Source organism: Somniosus microcephalus, chromosome 7, assembly GCF_052327205.1.
Source record: "Somniosus microcephalus isolate GS21.2 chromosome 7, FLI_Smic_1.0, whole genome shotgun sequence".
Taxonomy (NCBI): domain Eukaryota; kingdom Metazoa; phylum Chordata; class Chondrichthyes; order Squaliformes; family Somniosidae; genus Somniosus; species Somniosus microcephalus.
This window is the reverse complement of record NC_140993.1, coordinates 46,617,833-46,642,344: the sequence shown is the minus strand read 5'-3', so window position 1 is coordinate 46,642,344 and position 24,512 is coordinate 46,617,833.

The following is a 24,512-nucleotide window of genomic DNA, read 5'->3' as shown; positions in this document are numbered from 1 at the left end:
TTGGATTCCACAATGACTTGTCGGCCATAGACGTACTGGTGGAAATGCTTACATCCAAACAGAATTGCATATAGCTCTTTCTCGATTTGAGCATAGTTGATTTCACTGTCTGAGAGAGATCTGGAAGCGTAGCCGATGGGCTTTCCTTCTTGCAGCAATACTGCACCTAGTCCGTACTTTGACGCGTCCACTTGTATTCTGAGCTCTTTGTTGGGGTCGAAGTAGGCAAGAACTGATCCTGGTTTTCTGGTGATTAGGTCTTTCATTTTCTGAAATGCTGTGTCATGTTGTTTGTCCCACAGGAACTCATTGGATTGTTTGAGCAACTGACGCATGGGTGCGTTGATTTCGGAAAGGCTCGGGGCAAACTTGGCTAAGTAGTTAACCATGCCTAGTACTGTCTCTAGCTCTGTGCGGTTCTTCGGCGGCTCCATCTTCTTGATGGCGGAGATTTTCTCTGGATCCGGCTTAATGCCATCAGTTGAGAGGCAATGCCTGAAATAACTGATCTCGGTGGATCCGATTATGCTTTTCTCAGGGTTGAGCCGGATACCTTTCTCCCGTGATCTTTGTAGCATCGCACGGAGGTTCCTGTCATGTTGCTCTCTATTCCTGCCATAGATGAGGATGTCGTCTACGATTGCGACTACTCCGTCGCGGCCTTGATAGGTTTTGTCAATCTTCCGCTGGAATTCATCCTGAGCTGAGATAAGACCAAATGGTAAATGCAGAAATCGGTAGCGTCCAAATGGTGTGTTGAACGTTGTTAGCTTAGATGACTCTTCTGTGAGCTTGATAGTCCAGTATCCTGATCGTGCCTCCATTACACTGAAGTAACGTGCTCCCACTAGCTTGGGTGTGATGTCATCTAGCGTTGGTAGAGGGTAGTGAGGGCGTTTGATAGCCTTGTTCAAATCTCTGGGGTCGAGACAGACTCTGAGCTTGCCTGTACGTGGTTTCTCAAACACTCATAACGCGTTGCCCCACTCTGTCGGTTCTGTTTCCCGGATGATGATTTCTGTATTCTCCATGCACTGCAGCTCCTCCTTCAGGCAACTACATAGAGCAAGGGGTATCCTTCTTGGTGGGCAAACCACAGGGGTTGCTGCTGGTTCAAGGTGAATAGTGCATTAACCTGGGAATAGTCTGGTTCCTTTGAAAACGTCAGCAAACTCCTCCATGACTGTCTGCTTATCAACTGGTGCTGTCAATGATAGCACTAGCTTGACGAGGTCCATGTCTAAACATGCCTTTAGACCTAGCACTGGAGGAGCTTGAGTGTCAATAATGTAAAAGTCCAACATCATGTTGCTTTCTTTGTACTTGCATTTCATCACGCATGTGCCTTTTACAATGAGCTGCTCACCCCCATAGCTGATCAGTCTGCATGAGGTGGGCTGTAGCTCACATTCATCCTTCAAGCCGTGATACTCACTCAGAGGAATTACATTAACCTGAGAGCCAGTGTCTAGTTTACACTTAAGCTCTTTGCCCTGTTTTCCTATCTCAATATTGGCAAAAGCTTGCTCAGTCTCTGAAATCTGTTTTTTCTGTGTCACAGAATCAATAAACAGTTCTTCTGCATTTGGCTCACTATCTGGCATTTGGCTGTCACTCACTGTGTGTACTGCTTTTCCGAAAACAGTCTTGCAAACTTTAACAAAGTGGTTCCGTTTACCACATTTAGTACATTGCCTTCCTTTGGCAGGGCAGTACTCCTTTTCTCCATGCCAGTTGTTTCCACAATATCCACAGTTTTTGAAGCGTTTTATGTCTGTGTCACCCATTTTTAGAACTCTCGCTGTTCTTTCTGTTCTGAAACACGCTCTCTGGGCAGTGTTCTTAGGTGTGTATCTATTAACTGCGTGCACTGTCTGTTCACTCGAGCTGCTCGTGGCGCCGGTTATGGTTTTCAACTGTGCTTGGGCTATCTCGTGTGATCTAGCTATGTCTATAGCTTTGTCCAGCGTTAGCCCGGACCCAACATTCAAAAGTTTCTCTCTCACTTTAGCTGAATGTATTCCAAACACGATGTGGTCTCTGACCATCTCATCTTTATCTGCATATGCACAGTCTTTTACCAGCAGTTTTAACTCAGTCATGAACTGTTCAAACGACTCACTAGCTCCTTGTACTTTCTCCTGAAACTTGTACCTAGCGAATATCGTATTTGTCTTGGGCATCACATATGCTTCAAAACGGTCAAAATAACTTTTCAGTACCTTTGCTTCATCCGCGGTGAGAGACCATGTGTTAAAAATGTTTCTCCCTTTTTCTTCGAACCACAGGAGTAGGTAGCTGCATTTTTCTTCCTCTCCTTTTCTTTTCAACGGACCCGAGAACATCAATTCCACGTGTTGCTTGAACTTGCACCATTCTCTATGTAAGTTCAAAGATCCCCAATTTATTCGAGGTAAGGGAGCGCCAACGATGGCCATTTCAATCCCTGTTCTGACACCATGTCTTGTTTTGCACACTTTGTACAAAAATAATACATTGCAGGACAACGGAGTATTACAATTTAAACTATTTTAATGAAGCATCAGGTCTGTAAGCTTTCTCATATCAGTACAGCACTGTGTGGACAAAATGGAGTAAGGACCCCTGGGTCTTCCAAACAATAGCAGTCCTTACAGATGCCTGCAGGCCAATGACAACTCAGCATGTGATCACATGTGAATATAATAGGTATTCCTTACGGATGCCTGCGGGCCAATGATAATTCGATATGCAAATGTTACAATGGAAGGCCATATTGATGTGGTTTTGGGGAAGTCCAGAGGTACATGGGAGTGGGATGGCATTCAGTTGAACCAAGCTGCTATGAGACGGTTGCAGAATGCCCTTACAGAATCCTTATTGACTGGATGCCTCCTCCATTGCTGCTGTTGCTGTTGCTGCTGCTCCTCCTTTTCCTACTCCACATTCTCCTCCTGCTCTTGGTCCTCCTCCTCCACCTCCTCCTCTTCCTCCTCATCCTCCTCCTCCTGAGGTGGTGCGTCTATGCCTGGTGGTAATAGCGAAGTTGTGCAGCCTGTAAGGGGTTCTTAGATCGCAGAGGTCTCTCTCTCTCTCCAGAGGCCTCTCTCTCTTGCACAGTAAACTTTCGAGTGGTTCGAACCACTCCCCCTTAGATTCTATACACTGGACTTTGAGGCAGGAACTACAATGCAGAGAATACTCTATAGACCAGGTTTAATGAAAGCGAAATGAAATTTTATTGCATATAGAAACAAATCAAACTGCAAGCCAATAAGGTACATGGGAGGGAAAAACAAATCATAATGCAGTACTAACTAAGATATATATACAGGCATATTATACTTTACAAAAGTCATCACAAAATGGGGAAACACATGGAACATCGAGGGACAACAACTTATTGTTAAAATGACCCCTTAAATGCCCACCCCCTAAGCCTATCTAGATCAGATTGTGAGGGGCCAGAAACATGCTCACCAATCCAGTTGGAAAGTATTGAGTTTTGAAAAGGGTCTGCGTTTTGATCCTTTCAGGCATCCTGTCTCCACGTGGTCAGCGGAACGCAGCGGGCTGCGACACACCTTCTTCTCCCTCGAGGTGAAGATCACGGACAGGCTGGATGTCAGCAAGCCTGGACGTCGGTGCGGGGAGAAACCAACTGTTTTACCATTTTCGCATGGGTTTCGTCGCACAGCCCAGTTGGTTCACCGTTTTCATATAGGTTTCTACCTATCTTTGTCAGCGTCTCGGGGTTGGTCGATGATCTCCCGACAGTTACCCCGGGGCTAGATGCTGACTTGATCTCCCATCTCGAACCTCGATCCTCCGTCATCTCCACTTGAACTCTGCACCGATACCGAAAAGGACTTCGTTTTCGATGGCTGGCGATGTAAAGAAGCAGAAGAAGATCCCTCGATCGCTACCCTGGGTCCCCAGATATACTTCTCAAAAGAGGCCCTTATCTCCCACCAGATCAAGGTCAGTCTTTGGTTAACCTTTGGCGGGCTTGTAGCACAGCGGGGTAGGTATTATGTTTTAAACTACGTTGGGATGGCCGGTAATGGCCATCTCTGGTCTGGAGTGACCCTGTATTGTTTTTAATGTCCTCTTGATGTCTTTAGCAGTTCTTGATGTTCCCCCTATGAATATGAAACTGTTTCCCTTTGCCTGGGTAAACATTTAGATGGCCTTTATCTACAGGCCGATCTGACTGGATCTGCATCCAATCCATATGTATGTGGTTCTGTCTGGTTTAGTTTTCTCCGAAACGGCCTTCCAGAACTTACTGTGGGCTGAATCCACAAAAGCTGTCTGGGGACTGCAGGAACCATTTTAAAGTGTCCCAAAAGCTGGTCACGGGGTCTGGCGGCCATTTTGTGTGTCCCCTTTTCTGGGCTTCTTTTAAAACAGTCTTTAAAATTAAGGCCTTTTCTGCCAATAGACCCTTATAGGACAATGTTCAAATTTTGTGAATCTTACAGTCCCCCCTGATGATGCTATAACTTGCTTAAAGTATCATAATTCTGGGTGAGCAAAATTTTCTGACTCTCCATAATCAAACCATCCCCTGTATTTTCCTGTCTACGACCCCACGACACATGCATTTCCCATTTCAGAAAACCCACAGTGTACATTAAGCATCTATAGATGGGAATACATTGGAATTAAAATCTGACACACACATTTCCAGGAGTGGAGGGGGGCCTAATACCCCTACACCACCTGGTTCATACATATTCTCTTTTATTAATAGCAACACATATAATAAAACTTCAATAAAAATACCATAAAGAAAGGAAAATGCACACAAAATCATATATGGATACTATCCAAAAATAGAGGAGGGAGGGAAACTTTAACTTTATTCATAGCAGCAAAAAATCTAAACGGGTGTCTCCTCTTCTACCCGCACATAATGCTCTCTCCATTCTCCTCTGTTCTCATACTTCTGGACACGCTTGTCCCTCTTACAATGTACAAACAGTAAATAAATCACACTAAAAACCTGACACACTACAAGGATGTGGGAGGCTGTCCTAATCCATGAAGGGGCTTCTATATTAGTGAACAGGTCCCACCACTGTGGGGTCACTATATCTAATATATCTGCCCCTATATTTAATGTCTTCTGCTCCAGCGTGTAAAAATGTTTCTGTGAAACGGCAACGGCTTTTAGTATCTTGGTGAGGTGTTCAGGGAGAGGGGGAATGATATAGCCAAAATGTGCAACGAATCGTTTAAGATCGGTGAAATTTTCCTTGACAGTGAGGTGAACAGTGGAAGGTTCAGGAATAGGGACAATTCGCTCTTGGGCCACTTGAACGTCTGCCTTGGGTTTGAAGCAGAAACTGCTGTCACTGACCGGACACCAGCCGTGCTGTCCATGTTGGTAGTGGGGTGCTGCAGTGGTGACACAGTATGTCCCACCTCCTATATATGCCACCTGCGAGGGCACATGGCCTTGTGCCATTGCCTCCATGGTGCAATTTATAGGCTTTGCGCCAGCAGTTCTGAACCCGCACTGTGGTTTCAAATAGGCATTCAAGTGCTGGGGACACAGGATGATGTGTGCTCCCCGGCTCCAGCACCCCGAGAGGTCGGTACCCATCATTGCATGCTCCCATCGAATGACGTACGGTGGGACCGCTGTGTCGCGAACGTGTGCACCCCCTTGAATGAGTCCAATGTTCTCCACCCTGTATACCGGGGCGGGTTTAGCTATCTTTCCCATAACCGGCATTCTTACCACTATACCCATAATGGTGTGATTAGACTGCCCACAGTCCACTGGGACTGGGTAGGCCTCTGAAGCTAGTCTGAGCTGGCATGGACTCAATGCGTTCTCAAAAGGGTGGAGGGCTGCGAGGTGCTTATTGCTGATCCAGGAGGGGACCAAACCTTGTTTTAAATCCTCCAGATTACTGCGGCCCTTGCCCAGTAACCACGCCCCATACAGCACGCACGCTTCGTTCTGCGCAGCCTGATCTGATGCATTCCGATCCTCTCTGATGAGAGCATTTACCGTTTTAGCGTGTTTCTCCAGCTCAGCTAGAATTTCCTTTAAGTGTGGTGTCATGGCCTAATCCTCATGTAACTCAGAACCCACTACCTTATTCTCATCCATCAGTATCTTTCTTAACCGCCCTTTTAAATCATTGATCTGAGTCTGCAGCTCCACGTCATCCAGAGTGTTGATGACGGAAGTCCCTGTGTTAAAAGCTGTAAAAATATCATTTACTGTACCCCTTCTTTGTCTCCCTAACCTGTCCAAGACCTCATGTGGTGTGGTGTACAGTCCGGCTCTGTCAACATTGGCAAAGTCGAACTCTTAAAACTGTCTGAACATGTTTGTTAACAGAACCTGGTACAATTGCTCCGTTTCCTTGGGGCACCACTCTGGCAATCGCACCTCGGTGAGGTTTAAAATCACCAAGGCCACCGCGTAGTGCACCCCTTGGTACAGCACCTGACCTGTGGGCACTAATACCAATCCGTTCCCGGGTCCCTTGGTAGTGGTGGGGCACCCTTCCTTGCGGGTTTTGGCTACCGGAATCGTCGGCAGGGGCTTGCAGGGGCGGGTGATGAGCTCAGTGGCATTCACCGGGATCTGAGAGCACGGGACTCTGCACGCCCGTGTGCTGACGTCCCACCTCATTCCTTTCCCAGCATCCTGCCACTGTCTTTGGAAAAAGATGGAGACGGCTGTGGGGCAGACGCGTTCTGAACCCCACATACAGATGTAAATCCCCTCATCTGGTTCCCACCATTTGTCCCAGCAGACACTCAATCCCCCATGATTCCCCGTAATTGTCCGATGGGTATTGTTACCCAGTCGCTCCCACTCGACCGTGGAGTACTTCATGGTCTTGCTCAGCTTCCTGAGCCACCACCATCGGTCCAAAGGAACATGTCCAGTGCAGACCAAACAAATCTTCTTCCCAACGGTAACGCTGACTCTGGGTGCGATGATCCTCACCCTGGGACACATTAGAGAAGTCTCTCTGTATGCAAATCCTGACGGGCTGGAGTATTCCGTAGAGTTCGACCCCAACCATCATGGCCATCTGCCTTCGTGGAAGTAGGTGACTGTCTCAACGTCACGCACGCCCGACCCATCCGTCGCGATGGGGGCGGTGTCCCCGGAACACCCGTAGACTATGGAGTCCTTGGTGTAGCCCCGATAGGCCCAGCTACACCCGATCACCGCGAGCGCGATGAGAATCTTTTCCATGGTACTTTTGGTTCCTGCAACAGATTAAACGATACAGCCAGGCTCCCGAGAGATTCTGGTCTAGGTGAAGGCATGATCGGATCTTTCGACCTCGACCCAAAACAAACACACATGCTGGGCAGATTCCAAAACTACTACTTATACATACTATCGCCTTAAAATTACACACCTCAAACTTAACCAATCTTAAACTTAACTAAACTTATGTACAGCGCCGCCCATCCCCGGGCGGCCTACCTAATCCCTGTTTGGACTGCAGCTCACCGCTCCCTGTGGCGGGGCTGCACTGATCTGTAGCTTGCGTCCCCCGTAGCCTTTTGCTGCCAATTGGGGACTGCGTTTTTCCAGGGGTTTCCCAAGTCGGTGTTGTAATGTATGTGCTTTAAGTCAGAACTACTTTTTACAGCTCCTGTATACTGTAGTACCGGCAGTAACCACACCGGTATATATGCTGTGCGCATGCCTCTGCACCCCAGTCTAGAGATTACCCTCCTCCAGCAAAGACCTGTTATTTGTTTATGTACAGCATCCGTGTAATTATTTATCCACTGAACCACGGATCTAACAGTGGTGACGAGTGTCGATGCGAATCTACCTGCAACATACAAAAATTTTTTTTTTAAATAGTCGAGTCCAGGAACACGGGCGTCGACCACGAGCAACCGCCCAGCAGTCAGGCAGAGATCCAACTTCGCTGGGGAGGCTGTGGAGAGCCGGGTTTGGTTCCCCAGCCACAACGAGCAGTAAGAGACCGACGACAGGTCGAGAGCAGACCCTTCCCGAGCAGCGGCGGCTGGAGCCGACCGACGGCAGAGAGAGAGAGCCGAGCAGCGTCGACGGGGTAAGAAAGAGGGTGAAGAGAGCAGGGCGCAGCCGGGGGTTGATCACCGAGCGACGTCGAGGAAAAATACTGCAAACCGGAGAGAGAGAGGGTAAGAAACAGCCGGGTTCTAGACTGAGCGGCGTCGACAAATATCAAGAGAAGAATGCGCAGAGCACAGCCAGGGATCACGGGCTGATCAGGAGCCGCAGAGAAGCAGGGAGAGCGCGGGAGACACCATTGAGCTGCGGAGAAGCAAGGAGAGCGCGGGAGGCGCCATTGAGCCACGGAGAAGAAGGAAGAGCGTGGGAGACGCCATTTTGCGAAGCCGCAGCGGAGAAGACGGGCGAGCGCTGGAAGGAAGGAAAGCGCAGGAGACACCATTTTGTGCCAGCGGAGAAGAAGGGGAAGCGCGGGAGGCGCCATTGGTGATAGTTAACGCACAACCAAGGATGCCGAAGAGTGGCAGTATCTCTACGTTCGACAATGAAGTCGAAGATTGGACGACATATGTGGAACGTATTGAGGAGTACTGCAGGGCGAATGAAGTGCCAGATACTAATAAAGCACTGGTTCTGTTAAATTCCATGGGTGCAAAAACTTATGGGTTACTGCGAAATCTAATAACCCCACAGAAGCCGGTAAACAAGAATTTTGAAAGCATAGTAGAAATCCTACAGGACCACTTAAACCCCACACCGCTACTGATAGCAGAACGATTTAAGTTCCATAAAAGGAACCAACACAAAGACGAAAGCAATGCTGAGCACCTAACGGAAATGCGCAAGCTATCGAAATATTGCCAGTTTGGAGCAGGACTAGCAGACACGTTAAGGGACAAGTTTGTGTGTGGGCTACAAAGTGAAGGAACCCAGAAACGGCTTCTATCAGAAAAGGACCTTACGCTGGACAAAGCTTTCAGTATGGCAGTATCACACGAAGCAGCCGCAAGGGGCGCTGCAGAGATACAATGGAGACCGCAAGAATACGGCACCAACGAAATGACCTGTGGAACAGGGAAGTGCTATCGTTGCGGCAGAACAACACATGACCAGAAAGATTGTTGGTTCAAGGACCAAGTGTGCAGACAGTGTGGGAAAGCAGGACACATAGCAAGAGTCTGCAGGTCTGGGAAGAAAACCAACAGCAAGAAATCTCCACAGGAGAAGTACAAAAAGGTACACCAGGTGTTGGACAGTGGTTCAGACGAACAGAAAAGTGACACAGACTCTGGAAGCAAGGAGCTGGGTTGTCTGCAACTACATAATGTAACCGAAATGGAGGATCACCAGACTATCTGGGTTACTCAAGATAGACAGAGTCCAAATGGAAATGGAATTGGACACAGGGTCAGCTCTAACAGTCATAAATCAAAGAGACTACAAGCGGCTATTTTCACAAATACCCTTGAAAGCTACAGAGATTGTCTTGAAGACGTATACGGGGCAAAAAGTCTACCCCAAAGGAAAAATAAGGGTGAAAGTGACATATAAAGGTCAGGAAATACCTAAAATGGATATATATGTATTGCCAAATGGAGGACCACCACTGCTAGGACGTGAATGGATCCGGAAGATACAATTAGATTGGCATTCCATACAGGCACTGAAGGTGGAGGCCAAAAAGGATGATGACGTCACACCTGGACGACTGTCAAAAATGATAACTGATGCAAAAGAAGTGTTCCAGGAGGGACTAGGAACACTAAAAGGAATAACAGCAACAATTAAAATAGAGGATAATGCAAGCCCAAAGTTTCTGAAGGCCAGACCAGTGCCTTATGCGATCAGACCAGCGGTTGAAGCAGAGCTGGAAGGGTTGGAACGTTCAGGAGTACTGTCCAAAGTGGACTGGAGCAAGTGGGCTACACCCATCATTCCTGTAATGAAGAGGTCGTTGAGTAATACGCCTGAGGAACCAAAGAAGGTCCGCATCCGTGGGGATTTTAAGGTGGCAGTGAACCCAATCCTTCACACGGTGCAATATCTGCTTCCACGAATTGAGGATATTTTTGCCTCGCTATCTGGTGGTAAATGCTTCACCAAAATTGATCTAGCCCAGGCGTACTTGCAAATGGAGGTAAAAGAAGCTTCGAAACATTACCTTACGATCAACACCCATAAAGGTCTCTATCAATACAACCGGCTGGTGTTTGGAGTAGCCTCGGCTCTGGCTATCTGGCAAAGGGCGATGGATCAGGTCCTGCAAGGGATTCCAGGGACCCAGTGTTATTTGGACGACATCTTGGTCACGGGCGAAAATGACGGTGATCACCTCGCTAACTTGGAGAAGGTGCTCGCCAGATTAAAGGAATATGGGCTATGAGCTAATCGCCAGAAGTGCGAGTTTTTCCAAAAACAGATCTCGTATTGTGGCCACGTCTTCGATGAAGAGGGGTTACATAAGTCCCCTGACAAGATTGAGGCAGTAGTCAAGGCTCCAGCACCGGAAAATGTGTCACAACTGAGGTCGTTCCTCGGGCTGGTAAACCATTACCACAAGCTCTTACCAAATTTGTCTACGGTATTACACCCGCTGAACACCCTATTGCAAACAGGGGTACCATGGAAGTGGGATGACGAACATAGTCGAGCTTTCCAGAAGTGTAAAGAATTGATCACATCAAAAGAGGTGTTGGCCCATTTCAACCCAGCACTACCAATTCGTTTGGCATGTGATGCATCACCCTCCGGTATTGGAGCGGTGCTGTCGCACAAATTCCCAGACGGGTTGGAGAGGCCAGTAGCCTTTGCGTCTCGGTCACTAACCTCAGCTGAGCGCAACTACGCCCAGATTGACAGGGAGGCCCTCAGCCTAGTATGGGGAGTAAAAAAATTCAACTACTATCTGCATGGACAGAAGTTCACCTTGCTGACTGACCACCAACCACTTGTCTCCATCTTTAATCCTAAGAAGGGCGTGCCAGTAATGACTGCACAGCGGTTACAAAGATGGTCCCTGTTTCTAGGGGTGAATCAATATGAAATAGAATATAAAGGCACGAGACAGCATGGGAACGCTGATGGGCTATCGCGCCTGCCACTGCCTACTGTGGAGGAAGCACCAGCAGTGGACGCTATCGAGATATTTTATTCGTCGATAATTGAACGATTGCCAGTAACAAACGCGGATATAGAGAAGGAGGCCCGCAATGATCCGACGCTGTCATGGGTATATGAATTGACGGTGAGGGGATGGCCAACACATGGCGACTCACTGTTGCCAGCATTCTCATCCAGAAGAGAACAGCTGTCAGTATGCCAGGGGACAGTGATGTGTGGATCCAGAGTGGTGATTCCACCCAAGTTAAGGGAGAGAGTGCTAAATGAGCTACATGAAGGTCATCTGGGGGGAGTGAAAATGAAAAGCCTAGCTAGGGCTTATGTGTGGTGGCCGGGAATCGATCAACAAATCGAAGACCTAACTAAGAGCTGCTTAGGATGCCAGAATTTCCAAAATGCACCACCACATGCCCCTCTACACCCATGGGAGTGGCCCTCCTCTCCATGGCAATGGGTGCACATTGATTTTGCTGGTCCATTCATGGACTCAATGTTCTTAATAGCAGTGGATGCTCATTCAAAGTGGCCTGAGGTGATAAAGATGTCTTCAACCACTACAGAGAAAACGATTGCAGTCCTACGGACCATATTTGCCAGAAACGGTTTGCCAGAGCAGATCTGCTCTGATAATGGACCACAGTTTGTGTCCGACGAGTTCCAAAAATTCATGAAAAGGAATGGGGTAAGGCATTACACATCCGCCCCGTATCATCCAGCCACCAATGGATTGGCTGAGAGGTTCGTACAAACCTTTAAGAAGGCGATAAAGGCCATGTGCGACGAGGAAATTCCACTACAGCATAAGATGGACAATTTCTTATTAGCCTACCGAAACACGACACATGCAGTTACCAACCAGACCCCAGCCATAATGTTCTTTAACCGAAGGTTGAGATCTCGTCTGGACTTGCTCAGACCAAATGTGTGAAGAAATGTTGAGGACAAACAATTCCAGCACATCAACGAGAAGCCGACAAGGAGCTTCAATGTAGGGCAACCAGTCTTGGCCCGGGACTATCGAACAGAGAAGTGGCAACCCGGAACGATATGTACAAGGCAGGGGCCATTAATGTACACAGTAGATGTCGGGGAGAACATTGTGAAACGCCACGTCGATCAGATCTTAGCATCACAGGAATGCGTCAACCCAATGCCTCGAGTACCTGGGGATGAACCCGAAATACCGATAGCATCTACTTCAGACCCAGTAGCAGTGGAACCCGATGAACTACCCGATGAAAGGGGGTCAGAATCGCCTCTGCACCAAGAACAAGAACCTCCGGAAAGGCGCTATCCCGAAAGGGTCAGGAAGCCGCCCCAAAGACTGAATCTATAAATGGACTTTTGTTATTGAATGTACATGTAAAAATGTAATTGTTATTTGAATATTAAGGGGGTATTATTGATCTAAAAGGGGAGGAATTGTCGTGTATGTGCTTTAAGTCAGAACTACTTTTTACAGCTCCTGTATACTGTAGTACCGGCAGTAACCACACCGGTCTATAAGCTGTGCACATGCCTCTGTACCCCAGTCTAGAGATTACCCTCCTCCAGTAAAGACCTGTTATTTGTTTATGTACAGCATCCGTGTAATTACTTATTATTTATCCACTGAACCATGGATCTAACAGGTGTCTGTTGACGTAGGGGGAATCTGGCCAGGGTTTTTTTGGTTGAGGCGTTCGAGACGACCTACAAAGGGGTGTCTTGGGCAAGGCTCCCTTAGCGAGTGGACCTGTGGTTGGGACTTTAGCCCTCACAGCACATGGCTCCTCCACGACTGCCGGCTTCGGCTCCCTTCCCTCAGGCTCCGCCCCTTTGTGATTTGGGTCTGTGGCAGACGACTCCTCCCTACCTGTCCCTACAGGTGGAGAATCTCCGCCCCCAAGTTCTACCTCCCCTAAGCTTGAGCCGAGGGCGGGACCTCCGTCCTCCGACTCCACCTCCTCCAGAATCGTGTCGGGGCGGGGCCTAGCTGTTCGGGCTCCCCCCCAATGGCGTTCGGATCAGGGGGAATGCCCTGGTCTTCGGGCTCTTCCCCATCCGAGTCCCAGGCCAATGGGGAAACCTCCCAGGTGGGCGGGATAGCTTCTCCCCTCAAGCAGGCTGCGGTTCCAGCCTGGGTGGTCTGTGACTCTTTGCACGCCTCAGGCTGAGGAATTTTACCCTCAGACCTGGCTTCAGTTGTTGGCTCTTTTGCACCCGGCTTAAACAGTTTGCACTGATTGATGTGAAACCATTTAATGCGTCGGGGCAACTTCACTGCGTATACCTTGGGGCTGGCTTTATCCACAATACTGTAGGGCCCCATGTACAGTGGTTCTAAACTCCCCACTCGGGCATAGTTTCTCACCATGACCTGATCTCCTACTTCCCACTCCTGTGTCTTACGGGGTTCGAGCAGCAACCGGTTGCCCTGATGCTGCTTTCCCATGTTCCCAGCCGCTTGCCCATAAACCTGTTTCAGGCGCTCAAAAAGGGTCCGGGCAAACTTGTCCCGATTTACCTCTCGGAGCTGACCTTCAGTGAGCACCGGGGCTAGTACATGGGTGGGGGTTCACATGACTCTCCCAGTCATTAATTCGTGCGGGGAGTACCCCGTACTTTTAGACTGGCTAGCCCGGATCCCCATGAGGACTAAAGGCAGGACCTCCGCCCATTTCTGGGGCGAGTCCATCGTCTCTTTCCTCAGTTTTTCTTTGAGGGTGTGGTTCATGCGATCCACAATCCCAGATGACTGCGGTTTGTGGGCCACGTGCCACTTCCCTTCAATGCCTAAGAGCATGAGGGTGTTCTGCATCACTTGGCCGGTGAAATGACTCCCTTGATCGGACTCAATGTATCGTGGTGGTCCCCACCGCAAAAACACTTCCTGGACCAAGATCCTGGCAGTACTAAGTGCCGTGGTTGTTTTGCATGGGAAGGCTTCTACTACTCATTTGGTGAACACATCCACCAGGATAAGGCAATACTTATAGCCTCCCTGGGTGGTGGGCAGGGGCCCGATATAGTCGACCTGTATCGACTGACATGGTCCCTCTACTCTCCTGATGTGTCCCATGGGCACCTTCCTTTTCTGGGGGTCTGGGTTGTTTGCAGCGCACACAAGACAATTAGCACAGAACTGGCGGACATCGTCCCGAAGTCCCGGCCACCATCCCGCCTGTTCTACCCGTTGCCAGGTGACCTCAGGCCCGGGGTGTCCCACTCCTGGACCCTCATGGGCCAGTTGAAGGAATTCCCTCCGGTGCTGCTGCGGCACAACCCACTGTTCCTCTAGGAACAGCTTGCCTTCCTTGATGGAGAGGGCTGCTGTACCGTACGGACCTTCTACTTCCTTGCCCTCAGTGATGGCCTTGAGGACTGTTTTTAGGGCGGGATCTAGGGTTTGGACGGTCTTGAGGTCTGGGGGCAGTGTTACCCCTGTGGTCCCCTGAGTCCCATCCCTGCCTTGGATTACTGCCACAGGTTTGGACCCATAGGGATCCCAGAAAGTGCCGGTGCAGGCACCTTCCCTGGCTAGCGTATCTGCTTGCTGGTTACCCTGGTTGCGGGGTTCCGTGGAGGAATGGGCCTTCACCTTGTGGATAAAGACTTCCCCTTCCTCCCCCACCGCGGCCAGGATCTTTTCTAACAGGGGCTTTACGGTCAAGGGTCGCCCGTCCGCAGCGGTATATGCACGGCGAGACCAGATGGACAGGTATTCCATATATGAATTGCATGTGATCATGCTGTCCGAGCAAATCGTGTATGGGGTGGGGAAGATTTCGGGGTGTGTAACGATGTACACTACCGCGGACAGTTCAGCCTGCTGGGCGCTCATAGTGCTGGGGAGCTTAATCGCCAGGGCAATGTCTGCCACGGGGTCATAAATTCCACACCCTGTGAGTCGTTCTCCAGCAGATACCGTGCTGGAACCGTCTACATAGATCTCGCGGCCCGTGGGATGTATCCCGGCCCGTAAACCTACGTTCACTTCCCATACCCCTTCTACAGAACACCGATGGGCTGTTCCGGGATATACCATGTTGGCCGCGAGCTTGGGCTCACAGAGGCCCTTCACCTTCAGATCCATCTGGGAAAGGAGGAGGGTCCAGCGTGCAATGCGGGCTCTGCTTGCTGTCCCATCCTTAATCCTTCCATCCAGAAGCATCCGGGTGGGTGTGTGATGGGTGAGGAGAGTGATGGGAGAGGTGCCTGTGAAGATCAACGACCTTTTCGCAGCCCAATGCGTGGCCAAAAGATGCCGCTCGCAATTGGAAAAACTCCTTTCCACATCTGTGAGCACCCTGGAGGAGTAAACCACCGGCCTTAGCTTGCCGTGTCGCTCTTGAAGCAGTACAGCGCTCAGGCTATCCCCGCTAGCTGCTAGCTCCAGGAAAAACTCTTCTCCTCCATCTATGGCCCCCAGAACTGGCGCGGTCTGCAAGTCCCCCTTGAGTTTTTCAAATGCTGCCTGGCAACCCTCATCCCAGGACCACTCCACTCCCTTGTGTAGGAGTCAGAGCAGCGGGGCCGCTGTGGCTGCATAATCCTCAATGAAGTCTCTGCAGTACCCGGTCAGTCCCGATTCCTGTCTAGCCTTGTCTATGGCTCTCTCTCCAGCGTGGATGGTCAGACCCAGGAATTTTACCTCCTGCTGGCCGATCCATGCCTTCTTTGGGTGTACCTTGAAACCCTTTCTGCCTAACAGCTCCAATAGCTCGGCCAATAGTGGGCCGTGCTCCTCTCTGGAATCTGTGAACAGGAGCAGGTCGTCCACATACTGCACTAGCTAATTGGGCAGGCTGAATTCTTTTAAGCTTCCTGCCATACATTGATGGAAAATGCTGGGGCTGTTATGGAAACCCTGTGCCAAGCAGTTCCAGGTGTACTGTTGCCCTTTAAAATTAAAGGCAAACTTGTACTGATCCTCCCTCCTTAAAGGGATGGACCAAACCCATTGGAAATATCCAGCACCATGAACGTGGTCGCGGATGCTGGAATACTCCCTATCAGGTCGGCAACTGCTGCTACCATCGGCGCGCAGGCTGGCGTGTTGCTATTGAGGACTCTGTAGTCCACCGTGGCTCTCCAAGAATTGTCCGGCTTCTTCACCGGCCACAAAGGAGAGTTTACATGGGTGGCTATCGGTCTCAACACGCCCTGCTGCACCAGTGAAGACATTGCTGTCTCCATGTCGGGCTCCGCTTCCCTGGGGAAGTTGTACTGTTTTTGGGGTCGGGCCATGGGGTCCCCGTCTACTCTAACCTCAAACCCGGTGACCCTCCCGCAATCGTGTTTGTGAGTGGCAAACGTAGTCAGGTGGTCTGGCACGAATGCCTGCAGATTTTGTGGGACACTTGCGACCATGAGCTCGAGGTCGTAGCCCTCTTTTGGCTTCATGGTACACAGGGTCCCCCTTTCTCCCTTCCCTGGGATGATGACTACCTCGCCCTTCTTACCCTTACCTGCTCCCCAAAGACAATGATTTCTTAGATCCACGAGGATCCCATGTTCTGCTAAGAAATCGGACCCAAGGATCCCTTTTCCACCCCCCACCTCCCACTTCATCAGTATACACTTCCACCTGGTGCGGAGTGGTCCTAAACGAATGGAGAGGGGGATGGAAAATGTGCCAGCCTGTTCTTTGCCTGTGAAGCCCGACAGAATGTATGGGACCCCAGTGGACAGAGGTGAGGTGGTAGGGTTGTCTGTGTGGATCACGGTGCACGATGCCCCCATATCCAACAGATAGGTTCCCTTTTCCTGCTCTACCTCTATCTCCACGAGGGATCGCCTCCATACATCATATCGCAGCGCACACAGGTAAACGGGCTGCGCTGGCTCTAGTCATTGGGGTGCAGCGGTCGGGGCTGCAGGAACGGCAGGACCGGTGGCGATGGCTATCCTCCCCTGCATGATCATAAGAGACCGCATTGTCTCTAAAATTGACTCTATCGCAGCAGGATCCATAGCTGCATCGGTTCCCTTTTCTGGGGCGGCGGTCTGGGCTTGGGCTGTGGGAGATTTTCCCTTATTATCCTTCCACGGATTTTTACAGTCCTTGCACCAATGTCCATCCTTCCCACACCCGTAGCAATTGAGCTTGGCTTGGGTAGGGCGATTCCCTTCCTGATGCCACTCCTTTTTGCTTGGGGCTGCGGGTCTTGCCTCATGCACTTTTCCCTTAGAGGGAGGTGTCTCCTGACTCCTACAATTCTTGTATGCAATGGTGAGCTGTCGGAGCACTGTCTCCTCCGTGACACCGGGACCTTGGGGGTCAAACCAAGATTTGGCTTGGGCCTTTATCTGCGGCAGGCTGTTGGCAACCAGACAACGGAGCCAATGAACCCGCTGAACATCGTTCATTGCAGCCCGTTCAGGCATGCCCGGACAGCTGCGCCGATACACTGGCCACAGCCTTTCTGCGAAAACCCGTGGGGGTTCTCCAGTTAGCTGCACAGTCCCTTCCACACGGAGGAACGGATTACCTTCGTCCACTCCCAGAACTTCCAGGACCTCATCCCTGAGTTCCACATACCCTTTCTGTCCCCTCTTGCTCCCTGCTGAGAGGCACTGAAGGATTGTGCTACCCAGGGAGAATAGTAACATCTTCGCCTGCTCAGGATCATCACAATCATTGATGGCGGCTGTCTCCTCTACCTCCCTGAAATGGACTGAGGGATCTCCCTTCTCGGTGAGTTTTGGGAGGTGGCTCACCATCACCCTGAGTTGTTGGGCACCGTGGGGCAGCACGATCTGGTTCATGTGGGGTCCGTCCGCTCCATTGGCGTCGGTGGGACCGTACCTCTGGTGCCGAGTGGGACACATTGGTGCCAGGTCCGGCTGTACTACCAGGGGTTGTTGCTCCTCCTGTTCCACCTCGGCTTCCTTCTCTTCCACCAAACCCCTTTCGGGCCAAACCTCACTACAGCTCGGCGCCGCTGAGGGCTCAGTGGCTGGCACCACAACTATTTCGCATGGAATCAGGTTTTTGGATTCCTTCAAAAAGTCTATGTGACTTGCTTTTGGGCTTATGAGGCATACCATGCCTTTTGCCTTAACCAAGGCCGTTCTCAGGTCTTCTATCGTCTTTTGGCAGGGGCCAGGGTCTGTGCTCTCAAACCCGTGCTCGAGGGCCAGCTTGTAAGCTGCCTTAACTTCTACTACTCTCTCCTCCTGCGCTCTTAGCTGTTGTGCGAGGCGGGCGTTTTTCTCCCGTATCCTCGCTTCATGAATCTTTGCCTCAGTAACCTGGCATTCCAGGTACTCTCTTCTAGCCTGATGTTGGCTGGCTACAACTTGGCATTCCTGATTCAGCGCTTGGAGCGCTGTGATGAGTTTTTCCCCACCCATGGCCTTTTCCTCTATTTCTGTTGCCTGGGTTGTGATCTTGGCTGCCTACGCTGCAACGACTCTGTCCAAAATCTGGACTTGTCTTTTGTAGCACATCAGCCACACTGCCTTCTCGACTGACTTCTTATGTTCTTTACTCTCTGTCCAGCTGATGGCTGCGTCTACCGGACGCCCATCCCATAAGAGATCGGAAATCCACTGCTTAGTGAGATTTACCTTACCAAAAACATAATCCGCTATCCTCTCATCCATAACATTTCATCCATTCAAACCTGGGTCTAATACATTGCAATCCTGCTGTCAGTGTCCTGCCGCGGTCGCCATTTTCTGTAAGGGGTTCTTAGATCGCAGAGGTCTCTCTCTCCCTCCAGAGGCCTCTCTCTCTTGCACAGTAAACTTTCGAGTGGCTCGACCCACTCCCCCTTAGATTCTATACACTGGACTTTGAGGCAGGAACTACAATGCAGCGAATACTCTATAGGCAAGGTTTAATGAAAGCGAAATGAAATTTTATTGCATATAGAAACAAATCAAACTGCAAGCCAATAAGGTACATGGGAGGGAAAAACAAATCATAATGCAGTACTCACTAAGATATATACAGGCATATTATACTTTACAAAAGTCATCACTAAATGGGGAAACACATGACACATCGAGAGACAAAAACTCATTGTAAAAATTACCCCTTAAATGCCCACCCCCTAAGCCTATCTAGATCAGATTGTGAGGGGCCAGAAACATGCTCACCAATCCAGTTGGAAAGTATAGAGTTTTGAAAAGGGTCTGCATTTTGATCCTTTCAGGCGTCCTGTCTCCACGTGGTCAGCGGAACGCAACGGGCTGCGACACACCTTCTTCTCCCTCGAGGTGAAGATCACGGACAGGCTGGATGTCAGCAGGCCTGGACGTCGGTGCGGGGAGAAACCAACTGTTTTACCATTTTCGCATGGGTTTCGTCGCACAGCCCAGTTGGTTCACCGTTTTCATATAGGTTTCTACCTATCTTTGTCAGGGTCCCGGGGTTGGTCGATGATCGCCCGACAGTTACCCCGGGGCTAGATGATGACTTGATCTCCCATCTCGAACCTCGATCCTCCGTCGTCTCCACTTGAACTCTGCACCGATACCGAAAAGGACTGCATTTTCAATGGCTGGCGATGTAAAGAAGCAGAAGAAGATCCCCCCGATCGCTACCCTGGGTCTCCAGATATACTTCTCAAAAGAGGTCCTTATCTTCCGCCAGATCAAGGTTAGTCTTTGTTTAACTTTTGGTGGGTTTGTAGCACAGCGGGGTAGTTATTATGTTTTAAACTACTTTGGGATGGCCGGTAATGGCCATCTCTGGTCTGGAATGACCCTGCATTGTTTTTAATGTCCTCTTGATGTCTTTAACGGTTCTTGATGTTCCCCCTATGAATATGAAACTGTTTCCTTTTGTCTGGGTAAACATTTAGATGACCTTTATCTACAGGCCGGTCTGACTGGATCTGCATCCAATCCATATGTATGTGGCTCTGTCTGGTTTCGTTTTCTCCGAAACGGCCTTCCAGAACTTACTGTGGGCTGAATCCACAAAGGCTGCCTGGGGACTGCAGGAACCATTTGAAAGTGTCCCAAAAGCTGGTCACGGGGTCTGGTGGCCATTTTGTGTGCCCCCTTTTCTGGGCTTCTTTTAAAACAGTCTTTAAAATTAAGGCCTTTTCTGCCAATAGATCCTTATAGGACAATGTTCAAATTTTGCGAATCTTACAAGCATGCAGCAGACGACAACAAGTAGGGAGAACCGATGAGGGGAGTACAGGAGGACTCCTCCCAACTGTTGTTTCAGCACTCCTATCACCTGCTCAATCGTGCTCCTGGTGGCGGCATGACTGTCATTGTAGGCGTGCTGGGCAGGAGTTTTTGGGTTGCGTAGGGGAGTCATCAGCCAGGCGGAGAGTGGATAGCCCTTGTCACTGAGCAGCCACCCGCAAGCTTGATGTGGTGGCTGGAAAAGATCTGGCACACTGGTCTGTCATAGGGTAAAAGCATTGTGGCTACTTGCAGGACATTGGGCATTGACAGTTAGTAACCTGCATGTGTGGTCGCACACCAACTGAACATTCAGTTAGTGGTAGTCTTTTCGGTTGCTGAATACCTCAGGATTGTTCTGAGGAGCCCGCAAGGTGATGTGGGTGCAGTCAATGGTGCCCTGCACCATTGGGAAGGCCGCTATACTGACAAATCCGCATGCATGCTCGTGCAGCTTCTCTCTGGTCACAGGGAAGGATATGTACTCCCTTCTCCTTCGATACAGTGCATCCATAACATCTCGGATGGAGCAAGGCATGGCACACTGGGACACATTGGAGATGTGTCCTGTTGCACGTTGGAATGAACCGTTGGCATAGAAGTTGAACGTGATGGTCACCTTTGCTGCCACTGAGAGAGCCGTCCTCACCCTAGTCTGAGGCTCGAGGTCTGGCTGGAGGAGGTGGCAGAGCTCTGTTACCACCTCCTTGCTAAAGTGCAGCCTTCACAGACACTGCTCCTCAGTGAAATGGAGGTACGGGAACAGCTGCCACAATACCCTGGGAGAGTAAGGTCTCCTGTTGCCAGCTCTGTTATGCCTTCTCCCTCTGGCCACATGTTGCTGTCTTTCTCTATGCCTCTCTTCCTGCATATCTCCAGGCCTTTGTCCCTGCACATCTCCAGGTCTTTGTCCCTGCACATCTCCAGGCCTTTGTCCCTGCACATCTCCAGGCCTTTGTCCCTGCACATCTCCAGGCCTTTGTCCCTGCACATCTCCAGGCCTTTGTCCTGCACATCTCCAGGCCTCTCTCCCTGCATACCTCCAGGCCTTTGTCCCTGCACATCTCCAGGCCTTTGTCCCTGCATATCTCCAGGCCTTTGTCCTGCACATCTCCAGGCCTCTCTCCCTGCATATCTCTAGGCCTTTGTCCCTGCACAGCTCCAGGCCTTTGTCCCTGCACATCTCCAGGTCTTTGTCCCTGCACATCTCCAGGCCTTTGTCCCTGCAAATCTCCAGGCCTTTGTCCCTGCACATCTCCAGGCCTTTGTCCCTGCACATCTCCAAGCCGTTGTCCCTGCACATCTCCAGGCCTTTTTCCCTGCACATCTCCAGGTCTTTGTCCCTGCAGATCTCCAGGCCTTTGTCCTTGCACATCTCCAGGCCTTTGTCCCTGCACATCTCCAGGCCTTTGTCCCTGCACAGCTCCAGGTCTTTGTCCCTGCACATCTCCAGGCCTTTGTCCCTGCACATCTCCAGGCCTTTGTCCCTGCACATCTCCAGGCCTTTGTCCCTGCATATCTCCAGGCCTTTGTCCCTGCAGTGCTCTCCTCCTAAGAAGCATCTGACGTTCACGATGAAGCAGGTAGTTGGCTGCCAACAAAGCCCCCATTAAAGTGTTTAAATTGTTTTCACAAATATTCACTGAGTTAAATACAGCAATTGTTAACACTCACAACAGGTCTTGGAGCTAAAGTCGCAGTGATATGTTCAGCAGCTTGTCTGACAATGTCTCAGCAGAGTTATGGCCGACAAAAAAGTTTCCCCAAAATGACGCCTTTAAATAGTGTGCGTGGACTGCAACTTGACAGCAGATGCTGTAGTTGTTAGTGCCAGGCGGTAAGTGAGGGGGCGTGAACAAATTTTGCATATGGGGTGCTGCGCATGGCGATGATGTCATCACCCTTGGTGGGCGCGGCCGAGCGGGGCAATTCCTACAGGGACGGGGCGCTAACTCTTAGCGCCTCCACAAAAACCCTGCCCAACTTAGAGTGGGGTGCTAATATTGCCACACCAGGGTGAAAAACCATTTGCGCCACATTAGCGCCCCATGGAGGCGCTAACGGCAGGCACAAAGCAGCTGAATTTCACGCCCTAACTCTCCCATTAGAGCATCCAGCTGCAATTTGACTGTTCCTAATGGTTTTGCTTCTACTACACTGCCTGCTAAATTATTCTAAATATTTATCACTCTTTGAGTGAAGAAGATCTTCCTAACATCTATTTTCAGTCTATTTAAATTGAAACCCTCTGATCCTGCTCTCCAGGCTTACTTTAATGTGATATTCTAAAATACAAATGAGAGCTACGAACAAGTGTACATTTTTCATTCCTTGAAAAACTGGCATCTTTACAATTGTTGCTACATTTGCAGACTTGGCCTGATGGAGCAAATACATTGTGCTTGTCTCATTTGGGCAAAGCTTTGCACACAGAGACAAGCCAGGACAATCAGGTGCAGACATAAATACAGAGCTACGGTGCTATCTGTTAAGTCTGTGTGTTCTAGTTATTGTTAATAAGAATCACTGCACACAGACCACAAGAATAAATTCAACAGGTCTTTGCTAGTCGAAGGTCAGGCTGAACTGCCCAATAAATTATTACACAGCACTTATATACCGGTGTGGTCACCACTGGTATTACAGTATACAGCAGCCAAGATAAAGTAGTGCATCTCTTAAAATAGTTCTCTTAAAGGTGGAACGGTTACATACACCACAATCCTCCCTTTTTAGCTTAACAGTATATATTCCCCATTTAACATAACATAATAACATATATACACAACTTCATGTAAAAACAGTTCACAGATTCAGTCTCTGAGGAGGCCTCCTGATCCGAGACGGATAACGCCTTTCAGGGGTCTCTGGTTCTCGTTGCTGGGGTGACTCATCTAGTTGATCCCCTATGGATAGGACATCATCATCAGGTATATTCACTTCTGAGGTAGATGCTTCAGGTTCACTAACTTCCTCCACGGTTGTCTCTGTCGTAACCATGGGCTCGACCCTTGTTCTTGATCCCACCAGTTGGTCAGCATGACGTCGCATTACGTTTTCACCAACATTTACCGTGTACATCAGGGGTCCTTGTCTGGCCCGAATTGTTCCAGATTGCCATTTCTCGTTTTTATAGTCCCTGGCTAACACCGGTTGTCCTATTTCAAAACTCCGAGTGGGCTTGTTATTGATATGCTGGAACTGTTTGTTTTCGACTTCCCTCCGCACATTTGGTTTTAACAAGTCCAACCTGGACCGCAACCTCCTGTTATAGGACATTATGGCAGGACTTTGGTTTGTTGTTGTATGGGTGGCGTTTCGATATGCCAGTAGGAAATTGTCCACCTTGTGTTGCAGTGGAATCTGATCTTCGCTCATGGCCTTTATTGCCTTTTTGAACGTCTGTACAAGCCTCTCGGCCAGCCCATTCGTAGCTGGATGATATGGGGCAGAGGTATAATGTTTCACCCCATTCTTCTTCAGGAATTTCTGGAATTCCTCTGACACGAACTGTGGTCCGTTGTCTGAACATATTTGCTCTGGCAATCCATTTCTTGCAAATATCGTTCTTAGCACCGCGATCGTCTTCTCCGAGGTAGTGGTAGTCATTTTAATCACTTCTGGCCATTTAGAATGTGCGTCCACCGCAATTAAAAACATGGAGTCCATGAATGGACCAGCAAAGTCAATATGTACACGTTGCCATGGGGTTGAAGGCCATTCCCATGGATGCAGCGGTGCAATTGGAGGTGCATTTTGGACTTTTTGGCTCCCTGAGCAGCTTTTCGTCAGATCCTCTATCTGTTGGTCGATACCCGGCCACCACACATAAGCCCTAGCAAGGCTTTTCATCTTGACTCCCCGCAGATGACCTTCATGTAGTTCTTTTAGAACTCTCTCTCTTAACTCAGGAGGGATAATCACCCTTGTTCCATACATCAATGTTCCCTGACAGATGGACAGCTGTTCTCGTCTTGCTGAGAATGCCGGTAACAGTGGATCACCATGGGCTGGCCATCCCTTTACTGTCAATTCGTAGACCCGGGACAGTGTCGGGTCATTCCTAGTCTCCCTTTCAATATTTGCATTGGTGACAGGTAAACATTCGATGATGGTCGAGTGAAATAACTCCACCGGGTCAATCGTCGGTGCCTCCTCCTCAGTAGGTAGTGGCAGGCGCGACAGCCCATCAGCATTACCATGCTGCTTTGTACCTTTGAATTCTATCTGATATTGATGTGCCCCTAGGAAAAGGGACCATCTCTGGAGCCTCTGTGCTGTCATC